Source organism: Furipterus horrens, unplaced genomic scaffold, assembly GCF_987537825.1.
Source record: "Furipterus horrens unplaced genomic scaffold, mFurHor1.1.pri manual_scaffold_5, whole genome shotgun sequence".
In the NCBI taxonomy this organism is placed as follows: domain Eukaryota; kingdom Metazoa; phylum Chordata; class Mammalia; order Chiroptera; family Furipteridae; genus Furipterus; species Furipterus horrens.
This window is the reverse complement of record NW_028327175.1, coordinates 198,923,326-198,937,341: the sequence shown is the minus strand read 5'-3', so window position 1 is coordinate 198,937,341 and position 14,016 is coordinate 198,923,326. Positions and strand designations below refer to the sequence as shown.

Genomic DNA, 14,016 nt, shown 5'->3' with positions numbered 1-14,016 from the left:
ACCACTTTCACCAGCTGGTACCCTGTGGCATGCTGAGTTCCCAAGACACCCTCGAAAAAATGACTGCATGGCCAAGTAAGTTTGGGAACGGCTGCGTCCTGCCGTTCCCTCACCTCCCCTTCCTCATCCCAGAGAACACACGGTTTACTGAGAAATTCAAGGCCTCAAGAGTTCCTGCAGTTAAAAACAAAACAAACCAACCAACAAACAAAAAGCCCTATAAAATGAATAAGTCCTAGAAATCTGAAGCAGAGAATTGCGGTCATACACAATTCTGTAGTCTGTACTTGAAAACTGCTGAGAGTAGACCTTAGATGGTCTCACCACAGAGGAGAAATGGTAACTAAGTGAAGGAGGTGTGAGCCAACGCCATGGTGGTTATCATATGTCGATTACATCTCAATAAAGTTGGAAAAACAGAACAAAAACCCTTCAACTTCACTTAATCCAGTGCTTTCTGAAGTTACATGACCAGAGGGAGTTTGTCTTCATGTCACATAACATTTACTAACATTTCACAGACCTAATATTCCACAGAACCCACTCTAGGAAATACTGGGTCCTGCCAGCTGACTCGCTTTCCCCACTCGGTACTAGACAGAACGGCTCACTGAAAATACTCAGGATGGCCATGTACAGTGTCGGAAAATCCTGTTAGGAACGCTCAACGCATCGTTGGCCCCGTTTTCATTTTCCCTTTAAGAGTTATGGTTCCTACCCAACAATATCACTCAAGGGGATCCTTGTAAGACCTACTAGCACTTTGGGCTGGTGAATGGGCTAATGCTCAAGCCAGCAACACGAGAGGGACTATAACAAAATGCCTCTTGAAAGATTCTAGTATCTGTGCAGAACCCCAAAAGCCTCTAACACGGAAACCGAGAGCTGGTTGTAACCGATCCGCTCTCAGTGCTGATCCACAGTTTGCTAACACACATCCTAATTAGTGAGCTACTGCGATGCATATCTTTTTGCTACTTGTAACTCTCCCCTTAATTTCTAAGAGCGACAGGAATCTGGGCTTTTATTAAGTCATGCACTCACACCTGCCTCATGTGGTCACTATAATAATAACTGTATGTTTTATAAATAGTGGTTTCCTACCTGTCAACACAAATAGCATATTTAAATTTATTAAAAATACATTTATTATTTACCACCCCCAACTTTGGTGTGTCTATTTCCAAAATTAAAAGGTTACATTTACAATATGAGTCTATAAATATAGATAAGAATATAATAATTCTATAGCTTGAAGAGCTACACTCAAAGAGAGTGGATTCTAAAAGAATCCTGTTGCTTTTCAACATTTACAGCAGCAAACAAAATCACCATAAATAGAGTTTATATCAAAATGCAAAGAGAAGGAACACCCACCGAAGAGCCCCGAGTGCTGGTGACATCGTGCGTGGAGTCCAGAACCATTTGCTCCTCTAACGGGAGAATCATTTTCCCACAGGACCCCAGTGACCTAAAGATCTGTTGTTTACAACAGTAAGTCGAGGGCTTGCATAAAATATTAATGCATCTCATTAAAAGCATGAAAATAATTGTACAAGTGTGTTTAGGAGAAAAAGTACCTTAGGATATTTTTAAATGTCAACATTGGAACCAAAATTTTATATAGTAAGAGAAATCTTTAACTCTATGCTTTGTGAAGCTGTAAACTGAGTTCTCAGGAATGCGTTAAAACTGAAAAGTTTAAAAAATTACCTTCTTCTAAGACTAGTACTTCGCTCGGCCTCAAGTACAGGTACTCCCAGAGTGGGAAAGACGTCTAGCACACACATATGTGAAAGGACTCACAGCCAGAACACAGAGAACGCTCACGAGCAGTACGGGAAAGGCACGAGAACCCCATTCTTTAAGGGGCGGGGCAAACTCGGCCTTCTGCTCCCCCGTCCGACAGGCAGCCGCGTCTCCCCGTGCAATGCCAGGTAAGAGCAGCCGCGGCCCTGAGACACGACGGTCAAGGTCTGAGTGAAGAGCTTCGGCCATTCTGGGCACCTGGGCACCAGGGCTGCTTTTAAATGGCCAAGTGGATGCTGTCCCCTTCAATGACCCCTTCACTGACCTCAACTACGTAATCTACATACCCCAGCATGGGCCTACTCAGGGCCAGTCCCGAGGCACAGTCAAGGCTGAGGACAGGAAGCCTGTCATCAATGGAGAGTCCGGCGCCACCTTCCAGGGGTGAGGCTGTGCCAACAGCAAACGGGGCGACGCTGGTGCTGAACACGCTGGGGGGCCCGCTGGGGTCTTCACTAAGCTGGAGAAGCTGGGGCTCCCTCGGAGGGTGGAGCCCAGAGGGTCATCATCTCTGCCCCCCCTTCTGCGGACGCCCCCACGTTGTGATGGGCTTGAACCATGAGCAGCATGACAACTCAAGATTACCAGCAACAGCCCTGACGGTGCAGCTCAGTGGCTGGGCCTCGGCCCGCAAACCAAAAGGTCAGTGGTCTGCCTCCGGGCCCGGGCACACGTCTGCGTTGCCAGCTGGGTCCCTGGTCGGGGGTGTGCGAGAGGCAACAACCGATCCATGTTTCTCTCCCTCCCTTCCTCTGTCTATAAATAAATACACAGATTTAAAAATAAAAGATTGCCAGCAATGCCCCCTATACCACCAACTGCTTGCCCCCCATCCCCAGCCAAGGCCATCCAAGACAACTCTGCCATCATGCTGGGACTTCCGACCGCAGTCCACGCCATCACTGCCACCCAGAAGACGGTGGACAGCCCCACGGGGAAGCTGTGGCGTGACGGCTGTGGAGACAGCAGACAAACACAACATCAAGAAGGCGCTGGAGGGCCCCCCCAGGGCCTCCTGGGCTACCCTATGGACCCGGCTTCTCCCGAGGCCTTAACAGTGACACCCACTCCTCCACCTTCAATGCCGGGGCTGGCGCTCTCTCAGTGACCATTCTGTCGAGCTCATTCCCTGGGATGACAATGAATTTGGCTGCAGCAACAGGGCGGTGGGCCTTAGCGTCCACATGGCCTCCAAGGAGTAAGAGCCGCCTGGACCACCAGCCCCAGCGACAGGAAGAGACCCTCAGCTGCTGGGGGATCCTTGACCCAAACAGATCCCCCAACACGCTGAGACTCTCCTGACCTTCAGTTTCCACCCCAGACCCGCTGAAGAGGGGGAGGGGCTCAGGGAGCCCTACCTTGGGCTGCGCCATCAACAGAGTTCACCCCAAAGAGTGGGGCAAACTCTTAAGCAGGTATTCTACAAAAATGAATATTATCAAATAAATGGCTAATATATTAATGAAAATGTGCCCACTTACTTAGCCATCGGCAAAAAACAAACTAGAAACCGAGTGTAATAACACAACATACCCAGCAAAAAGGCTAACATTAAAGCGTCAGACGCCACCGGGCACTGGTGAGGCTGCGGGACAATGAGAACTGTCACCTGGGACAGCCACCGTGGGAACCGACAGCATCTGCGAAAGCTCAGGTGGGTTTGCCCTTTGATCGGGCTCCTTAACGCCTAGGCAGGGATATATCCAAGAAAAACGAGTATTACGTCTATCAAAAGCCATTTATAAGAACGGTCATCGAGGCTTTATTCATAACACCCCAAAACTGGAAACGCACACGCCCATCAATAACGGGACGAACTTACTGTGCGCTACACACACAGTGGAATACGGCACAGGAATGAAAGAAAACTACTGCATGTCAGGGAGATGGATCCCACGGACTGCTGAGTAAAAAGGGACATATGCTGTATCGTTACATTTATATGAAGCTCAAGAGCATATAAAACTAATCTGTGGTGACATGTCAGAATAGCAGTTGCCTCTAGGTGGGCGAGTACTGACCAGGAAAGGGCACGAGAGCCTTCTAGAATGTTCTGAGCGATGACTATAAAGAGCAGACACGTATACAAAAATTCAACAAGCTGTATACCTACGATTTGTGCATTTTACTGAATAAATTTAAAAGTTAGTTTTACAAAGGAAGTAAAAAGAAGAAAAAGTGATTGAGTTCCTCTTGGGAATTTTTCTCTAAACATTATTGAAATGACAGGATTTTACAGAATCTTGGTGATCATTTAGCCCAGCTCCTTTCCATCTGGAGAAACGGAGACTTGGAAGCGCTACATTACTTCACCATCAGTCAGCGGCACGCCTGGGGGTGGAGCCTAGAAGCCTTTCCCAGTCCGCGGTCCCCTTCATCACACCAAGAACGTCGCACAGCAAGCAGAGCTCGCCGAGAAGACAACCGAGCCAGGACACCGTGGGTCCCGCTCTCACAGAACTGCACTAAAATGTGGTAATAAGCAGGCGTTCCACCTGAAAACAAAGCACTAATCAACAAGTCCACCGCAAAACAGGTCATTCTGATGGGAACAAATTTAGCCAATGAATAGCAAAAGGGGGGATTAAAAAACCACAAAACCCTTTCACAAGCGACACAGCTAAGGAGACGCCCCGCACCTTGTTCCCCAGCCTCGTCGGTGTCCCTCCTGTCCTGTGAACATGTCACACACGCTCCCGTCAACCTGAAGCATCTCCTGCAGACAGGCCAGGCGCATGCGCACCCAGGGGTCTGGTGCCAAGGAGCCCCTCTCCCCAGAGCCTCCCTGACGTCCTGCTACAGCCGCCACCACGGCCACTCTCTGCCCCCCACCGCTTCTCTATTTTTCCTGTGAGCACATGTAACTGGCACTATGTTGCATACTCAGTATTTATCTTCCTCACTAGCATGTAATTAATCTCCCTGAGGACAAGAACCTTTCTGTCTTGTTAACTACGCTGCACCCCTAGAGTCTAAAATAATGAAAATAATGCCTGGCACATAGCAGGGGCTGAGTACTTGCTGCTTAAAACGCCTACAGACATTCATTCGTGGATTGAATTAATAAATTCATAAACAAATAGATGTTCATATTCTTTCCTTTTACCCTCTGTCTCCTCATGGCCCCTGGCTACCTTGTAGAGCTGGGTCATCTGGCAAAGGTGAGAGGCCATAAACAGAAGCTGTCACCAGTCAGCAGGAGTGGGTACCACTGACGACTCACCTGTGTCCTCCCGGCCAGGCCTTGGGCACTCCTGTGTCCTCCAGGCTCTCTAATTTCCTGCAGGGAAACTTCCAGGAAGTATTATTTTGGAGGAGTAACTACTCAAGAGACTAAGGACAAAACTAGGCTATCGTTTAAGTGACATTAAGTTGGGTAGAAAAATTCAAATTGACCTTGAAATACTGGGTGTCTTCCAAAAATCTGAATGACAAGAATTAGGGATAAGCAGAACATGCCACAAAACCTAGATATAAAAGTGAGCAGGAAGCCACAATCAAGCCAAAACTTATCTTAAAAAGCACTCTGGTCAAATTACTGGGAAGTAGAACATATTATCAGCAATTTAAATATGAAAAACTAGCACTTGATTATATCAATAATGGTTATAGATACCAATCGCATACAATCAGACCAACTGATTCCAACCAAGATCAAATACTTCCACATGGTGACAGGTACGTCTAGCCTCAAAAACTTTCAATATTATTAGTAGTATTTTAACATTTTTAACACTAATGCAAACCTATAAAAAGTTTTTTAAAGTATTTTAAGATTCATTTGTTAGCTAAAATGTGCAAAGAACAATGCCTTATTCATCTATGCGTCCGCAAAACCTACCATAGTAACTAGAACATGTTAGGGATTCAATGTTTACACAATGGGTTGAACAGAAGAATCACCCTCCTTCACAGCCAAGGAGGAAAAGGAAAGGGGAGCCGTTCTAAGTATGAAATTTTGAACTATTTCTAAAATGACTGTCACAAAAAAGCTTTTACATATATGTGTGTATGTATATATATATATAGATATATGTATCATATTTACAGAGCCACACAAATATATTCCCTATTTTAACACATTTTTAAAATAAGAATTATGCTCTGGATAATCATGTAATATACATACACACATGTGCACGTGCACACACACGTATGTAACTTTTATAACTATTAACTAGAAGAAAATCAACCGCTTTTTAATTGTGCAAGCAGTTTCCTAAAATTATTTGGCAAAAACACAAACTTTCCTTGTTTAGACTAGCCATCAATAGGCAGCACTGTACACCTGTCAAGCCATTACGAGGTGGTCATAACCTTGTGGTCCCTGAGATTTAATGGGAAAAGCAGACCGAAAATACAGCAGCTAAAGACGAATGGCGCTCACGACAAGATTATTCCCATCACATGAGCTTTGCACTCACTAAAATGTGCTTAACTCACTGGAGGTAAACTTCTCAACACTCTCAGGAAATTAGAAGCAGTATTCACTTATAGAAAACCAACTGTCATGAGCCTTTGACACCATCGGACTTCTCCGCTTGCTGCACATCCCGAGTTTCCAGAACACCATTTTCTCCTGAGTCATCCTCCACGTGGCCACGCAGCCCCCTCCAGCCGTGTCTCAGACCGTCGGCCTGGCTGAGCGCCCCCTCGGTGCGTGCTCGCTGGGCCTTCCATCCCAGGCGCTCTGCTGGGCACGCGTGTTTCCTCTCACCCTGGCATGCTATTTTCATAAGCTGGGGCGATAGCACTAGGTACTTTACAGAGTGTGAGAGGCCGACAGAGCTAATGTTTCAAAAGCACACTCCGAATAAGCAAGAACCTCTATCACCAGAGCAAAAATCCAGAAACATCCCGTTCTCTTGCCTCCAGTTCCAAGTAAAGCAGTTAAGAAATACGTACATAAATCTTCCCCGAGGAATACCTGTGTAGTTTTATGTGGTGTACAAGTTAAAGACTAAACTTATATGCTGATGAACCACACTGAATGGTCTTCAATATTATTACGTTTTTCCTGGGAAAAAGACTAATTTTAGTTTAATATTAAAATTTAAAACATATGTAATCCTCTAATTCAAACACATATTTGAATCAAAATAGAAAAACAAAACAACAAAGAAAAACATAATTTCACCTGCAAGTGCTGGCTGGGTGGCCAGACGCACCACTCCACTGCCCTTGACCTCAGCATCCTGGGCGGTGCCTAAGGGATGCTCGTCATCTGCATCCTAGCAACTAAGGTTTCCTCGGTGACGTTTTAGCCAAGCACCTTTACCTTCACTTAACCCTCACAACAAGCCCCACCGCACTGTCCCCCACCCCATGGTTACAAACGCCTCTGCACCTTGCTCAAAGCCACCCAGGTGGTGAGTGGGGAAGCCGAGAGCTAAGGCAAGGGTGTCTGATCAGAGCTCACCGTCACTCTGATGCTACTCAGCCTTCCTGGCATGGACGTTCTTACACAGAATGTATGAAACTAAACGTGAGGAGCACTGTCTGGAGACGCTGGTGTCATCTTCACACCATCCAGTCTGAATGACTTATCCCTGGGCACATCTGTCTGCATGCAGGTGCTCCATCAAGAATCAACATCCGTTTCACACCAAACATTCCATTTCATTCTCTCATGACTCAGCTTTTGAAACACAACGAAAGTATGTGCATGTTAACTTTAATAGTTATTGTTATATTAAGTCATACCTTAACGAGAGGTCAATTGTCAAGCTCCTCTAAAATTTCAGACACTCAAACCAAGGATAAAACCCCAAAAGCAAGCAATCTAAGCTGATAAAAAGCTAATTCAATGCATTTCCTAGCGCTTACCTCCCAACGCCCAGAAAACTCCTTCCACTTCCACTTCCTGTTCCTTTACTAACAATCGCTTGGAGCTGCAGTTTCTAAGACAATGACCAGCACTCCCACTCCTCCCCTCGCCCTGCTCCACTTTTGCTGACCACCCACCCCCGGCTGACCACACTGTCACTTACTCATCTGCTGTGCTGAGAGTTTCATGCCGATCTCTGACCGCCCCCTGCTGCCCCCAGAAGGTGAGCTCCACGGGAGCAAGGGATCGTTATCTGACTCCCGTGCTTTCTACCAAATGCCTCTGGAACAGTGTCTGGCACGTGCTATGTGCTCAATAAATAGTTCTTAAAAGATTTTACTTATTTATCTTTAGAGAGGAGAAGGGAGGGAGAAAGAGAGGGGGAGAAGCATCGATCGGCTGCCTCTCGCACGCTCCTCACTGGGGACCGGGCCCACCACCCAGGCCTGTGCCCTGACCGGGAATCAGACCAGTGAGTGACCTTTCAGTCTGCAGGAGGACGACCCCTAACCCACAGAGCCACACCAGTCAGGGCGCTGAATCACTGCTCTAACACACACATTAAGAAACCACAAATTACAAAGGGAAAGCGCTAAAACTAGACAAACTAACCCAGCAGGAGCTGACAGCAAAAGGAGAACGGAAGAAAGGTGACAGCAGTCACCTGAGCAGCGGTCTGCAGGTGCAGCAGACGGAGATGCAAGGGCAGGGGCTGGCAGCAGAGGGGCCGGCTCAGCACGCCTGAGAGGGCCGGGAAGAACACCACACCTTCGGGAAGGGCTGTCCCTTTCCATGGTTTGAGGACATAAAACCTCAGCAATAATGATGTTTCAATGCCTGGAAAATCTGCTTGTGCTGACCGTTTCACTGACCGCTGTCAGTTATTCCACGTAAGTTCCTTAGGCCCTCTGTAACTTTTTCATATGGTAAAACGTGGTGCAGTACACAAAGCGCTTACATCTGTAGACGTTACCCTGCCACTGGTCACCCATGTTAGCCTGGACAGACCATCTGGACTCTCTAAATAGGGGAAGTCAGTCTACACAGCCACTCAGGTCTTCTGTCTCTAATGTGTGATGCTATGATTTTATGGTCTCAGACAAGTTTTTGGAAATTACTGACCAAAATAAACTGAGGAAAAATGTCCCCAGTGCCAGCTTTAAGTCACCCCGTTTGCATCTCCCCCCAAGTTAACGTCAGGCTGGGAATGCCCCGCAGCCTCTGCTCTAGCTCATTTACGTGATTCAAAAGCTCTGATAATGTAACCACTGTCGGTAAATGCCTCACAACACCTCAGACAGATGACAATACGGAAGTGCCCTGACTGAGAAGTTGCTCATAAAAAGTGGCTTTTCGATTGAATTACACCAGTGATTACCTATGCCCTTTACTTTATTCAAATAAGTTAGCCCTGGCCTTTAAAATATCTAAAAAATACTTCAAAATGCTCAGAGCTTGCCTTCCTTCAAATTCAGTTAATTATGCAACACAGTTAGATGTTTATGAAATAGTACATGCCTATACATGACTATCTGGTTTGTTTGTATAACGAAGGAAATGTCAGTGAATAATTTTCTCAACATAACTTATTATTTTCATACAAAGAGTAAGACCATTAAAAGGAAAAAATGAAGCTCAAATCTTCTGCTAAGTTCCAGAAGACATATTCAATGCCTCAATGCAAATTACTTCTAACACATGGCCGAGGGAAAGCATTTACCCACACTTCCCAGGCTGTGAATACACAGGGACAGGACGGAGCTGGGACCCGGGAGCAAGCCTGTCCTGGATCTAGGGCACCGCCTGGTGGCAGGAGCCACGTGACAATCCAGTGCTGCTTATCTCCTTGTCTGTCTCCAAGAGGTCCCAAGGGACCCACCGTGACTTTCCCCCTTTCCATTACTACACTCACGGTCTAATCACATACGCACGACTGGAAGATAACCTTTCCCAAAATAAGTATCCATCAGAAGACGCGCAGGTCTCCTTCCATCCGAGTCTCCCATAGGAAGTTCTCTGAATTTAGGGAAGTTTCCATGAAAGCACAGTAGCCTGAAATAACTTCAATCATAAGTTTTAAATTTATACAAAATCACCTGATGGAATCAGACAAAAGGTTTTACTGACAAGAAGACATAGTTTCAGGGACCTGTCCTCAGATAGCCCAGCGAACAGAACGCCGGGAGGGAACAAGGCACGTGCTGACAGCAGTGAAGCCTGGCATACAGGGGCTCGCTGTACTATTATCTTCACTCTGTGAATGCTTAACGTTTTTAAGTTTAAAGTGTCTTTTAAGTTACAGTAAAAATACATCATTCAGATTTACTTACTAACCTTAGAACTGCCTTTCAAATATGCAAACTGAACCTCTTTCAGAAAAGCCTTCTAACCTAACACTTCTCTTTAAAAGAAGTTTATTAACTGCTAAAGCCTTTCCTAGACCTCTTCCCAAAAGACGTGGTGAGCAACAGCGCACGCACCACCAGGCAGAGAGAGGCTGCCCCGAGGTCCGTCGGTCGGCTCGTGCGGACGGCCCTGCGCTGCCTCCCCTCCGGGTTCCAAGGGCTGCGCTGTGCACAATCTGAACAGAAGCTAAGACGACGTGCTCCGCAGTTGCTGCCAGGAGGCTGCTCTAGCACAGACAAAGGCCCCTCGCAGGTGACACGCTACTCTCCTCTGCCACAAGTGCATTCTCCCGTTTCTGACTTGGGGGTGTGCGACACGGCAGAAGGGAGAAGGGAAACACGGATCAGGGGCGGCCGTGAGCCCGAGACCCCTACCCTGCTCACTGGACGGGCAAGGCGCCCTCACAAAAAAAGACAGATATTCCCCCTAAAACTTACATCAAATTGCCTTTCATTGTATTACAATATGACTGATATTTTATACATAAACTTACATTTAAAAATTACATCATATGTTCACCCTAGAGAGAAAATCAGGGCTCACTGTAAGCCTCCCTCCACAGTGCAAATAAAACGCTACTTATGAACCAGGGGCACAAGGTCTGATTTCGTGCTGCTGAAGTTTCTTATTAAGACAATTACCTGGATTCAGGCACCTAATTTCCCAGGGCAGATTCATATCCTCACTGAGAAGTATGCTATGAGTCACTACAGGTGCTGTTGGGTGACTTCGGAACCTCGTAATCCGCGCTATCGACAGCACCCCCTGCTGGCAGGGGCGACGGCACTGTCACTTGTGCCATCCCGCGGACCGCCATCGCTACCCCCGCTCACCGCCCCGCTGCTGTCAGCACCAGTCCCTGCATTTCATAAAACTGCATGAAACGGAAGAGCAGAGCAGAACTCGTCCTCAACGTCGGAGCCTGCAGCCACCTAAGACACTTCTTCCAACGGCTTTTCAACAACTTTAAAACTAACCAGGGACGTGTTTCTCACGCATCGTCAAAAACCGAGTCTGACGTCACCCTGTCGCGAACACTGCGGAGAAAGGCACTCCCGTACTACCCTGGAGAAAAAAAGGTCTTTTTCGTGTAATTGGGAACATTTAAATATGAACTGTGATGTTACAGAATGTGTTAATTTTTTAGGAATGGTGAATACTGTGGTCATGGTTATGCAGAATAGAAGAACATACTTTCTCTTAGGAGAAGCATACAGAGTATTTACAGGTAAAGTGTTATCCACAACTCACTAGGTTGGCCAAAAAGTCCAATTAGTTTTCTTCTGTGAAATAAAAGACGTATTTTTCATTTCACCAACGACTTTATTGATTTGGGTATTTGAGGATGTCGGCTAACGCCTGTGTGGTGTAACGTGGCTTGTTCTCAGTTAATGTCTCGATTTGATCGCTATCGACTTCAACTGGTCTACCCGGCCGTGAAACATCCTCCAGTGAGAAATCTCCAGCACAAACTTCGCAAACCGCTTTTGACACATCTGGTCAGTGACAGCCCCTTCTCCATCCTCTGCACAAATCTTTTTTTGCAGTTCAGTTGCATTTTTACCTTTCTTGAAATAATAAAGCATAATATGCTGAAAATGTTGCATATTTCCTTCCATCTTTAATGTTAAAATGGCTACACAAAAATTCAGCAATTTTCATAAGTTTTTTGTTTTTTGGTTTTTTTTTAGTGCACGCTGATATGACAGCTGTCACAATATGATCTAACAAAATGGTTTCAAATAAAGTTAAAGACAACTAAGTGCTACTAGAGCCACCTTACAGAAATAACCAACAAACTTTTTGGCCATCCCAATACCTCCAAATGATTCTGGTAAATAAGAGAGAGAGAGAGAGAGGGAGAGAAAGCAAGTCTGACAGTTAACTTTGTGTTTATTGTATTCTTTCAACTTTTTTGTTCATAAATTTCAAAACTTTCAAAGTAAAAAGCTGAGGGAAAGAAATCATTATCACTAAAAATATTTAAAAGATAGAGGCTGTTCTAGGATTTTAAAATAACTAAATACATAAACCTAGATACTAATTTTTGTAAATGGGAAAATGTAAATAAGGCTCAGATATCAGATGACATTTATAAATCATTGTTAACAGTGTGTGAGAATAATACTGCACTTTGAAGAAGAAGAATTTAGGAGCAAAGTGTCACGACGTAAAGGTAAAATGATCCCCACACAAAAGACAAAGCACTAACCACTGCTGAATCGAGGGGGCGGGCACACGGCCGACTGCCATACTGCCCTTCCCGTCTTCCTTTCTGTCTGAAAGTCCATAATAAACTGAAAAACCGCTGACGCAGCGCCTGCAAAGTGTGAGGAGACTCCCGGGGCTGAGATACAGTCTGTTTTTCAAGAAGTTTTTAAAAGATCAATTTTAATTATTCTAAGGCACCAATGGTACTTAATAAATATTATTTAGGTGGTGCTATTTATGCTCGATAATATAACATCAATAAAATTTCATCTAAAAAATTCCCATGCTGGTTTTATACCGTATTATACAAAAGGTAGGTCACAAATTATTTGCATTTTATTTATAGTGTATTATTTTTTTTAAATATGGTATCTACTGCATGGTTGAAAGTAGTAATGGAAACAAATAATGGAGTAATTTATGAAGTCCTATACAATCTCACTACCTTCAATTATGTACGACTTTTCTAAAGATGTTACTAAAAAAGACTGATTTGCTATTTTTGGATAGCAAAGCGATCTATATTTATTTACCTTTCCATCAAATCTCTCAAGAACCAACCTACTTTCCAGAGTGTTTCAATGATTATTTTATGGTTACCAACACAGTCAAAATGGATTTTATGCACTGATCTGGTCACTGTAAGTCCCAACTTAGCATGCTGCCTATTATTTAAATGTTTTACAACAAGAGCAAAAAATGTATTTTCTTGAACAGGATTCGGTTTCGCTCATTGTATGAACGCAGCGACACCGCAGTGAGCTGCCGCGCGGAGCCGCACTGGGAGCCGAGCTCCCTAAGGGCGCTCTTGACCGCACCGCGCATCGTGCTGATGAACAGTGAAGAGGACACCGGCAGTTCCCCACGAGGGCGACAACCACCGTAGGCCGGCCAGCTGGCTAACCAGAGAGACAGCTAAGAAGCGCCCTCTGGTGGCAAGAGCAAACCTCCGAGACTGACCTGAAAACAGGTCAGAACTGAATTAAACAGGATGCTTTCTAAATCGGCGATTTGTAGCCAAGGGCGCGGCTGAAAACAGCACAGCAATCGGCCTAAAGCTGTGCCACCAACAGGGGCAAACACCTTGCCAAAGAGGTCCGGGCGAGGGACAGACCGGACAGGGCTAGCGCCACTGTCATCCTGGATGACTTTGCAACGTCCAAGACTGGACCCCCTGGGGAGCGGATCAGAGGCTTCTCATATATAAATGCTCTGCTCCTTTCTTCCCTGGCCTGGTTTAAAAGCCGCTGTATAAAATGGTATGTATAAAATTGCATGGTTGGGACTGTAACACATAGAAAAGCAATTTATATCTGACAATAAATAACATCGTAAGGCGGCGGACGGTGTGGGTACAAAGGGGTGCTATGGTCAACCACAGGTTCCTAACTGGGCAGGTGACGGTGGGTGGCGAATCCTATATGTACCTATAGATGTGTGTGTATGAGTGTGTATACCCCAGTAGACTTCTATAGATACATATACATCTTATTCTTCCATCCGTCCATCAATGAACACTTAGGTCCATCAATGAACACTTAGGTTGATCCCGCACCTAGGCTACTGTAAATAATGCTACAATGAACATGAGGGTGCATGTATCTTTTCGAGTTAGTGTCCTCATTTTCTTCAGAGAAATACCCAGACCTGGAATTGCTAGGTCCTGTGGTAGTTCTACTTTTACTTCTTTAAAAAACCTCCACGTTGCTGTGGATCAGAGGGGGATGCTGTCGTGAATCCAGCTGAAAGTAACCTCATAGGGT

General features: G+C 45.4%; 1 protein-coding gene across 8 annotated transcripts in view; it reads right to left on the bottom strand.

Moving 5' to 3' along the window:
• Positions 1-14,016, bottom strand: part of ATE1 (arginyltransferase 1) — a 121,727-nt gene that overhangs the window by 86,781 nt on the left and 20,930 nt on the right. The window lies entirely within an intron of this gene.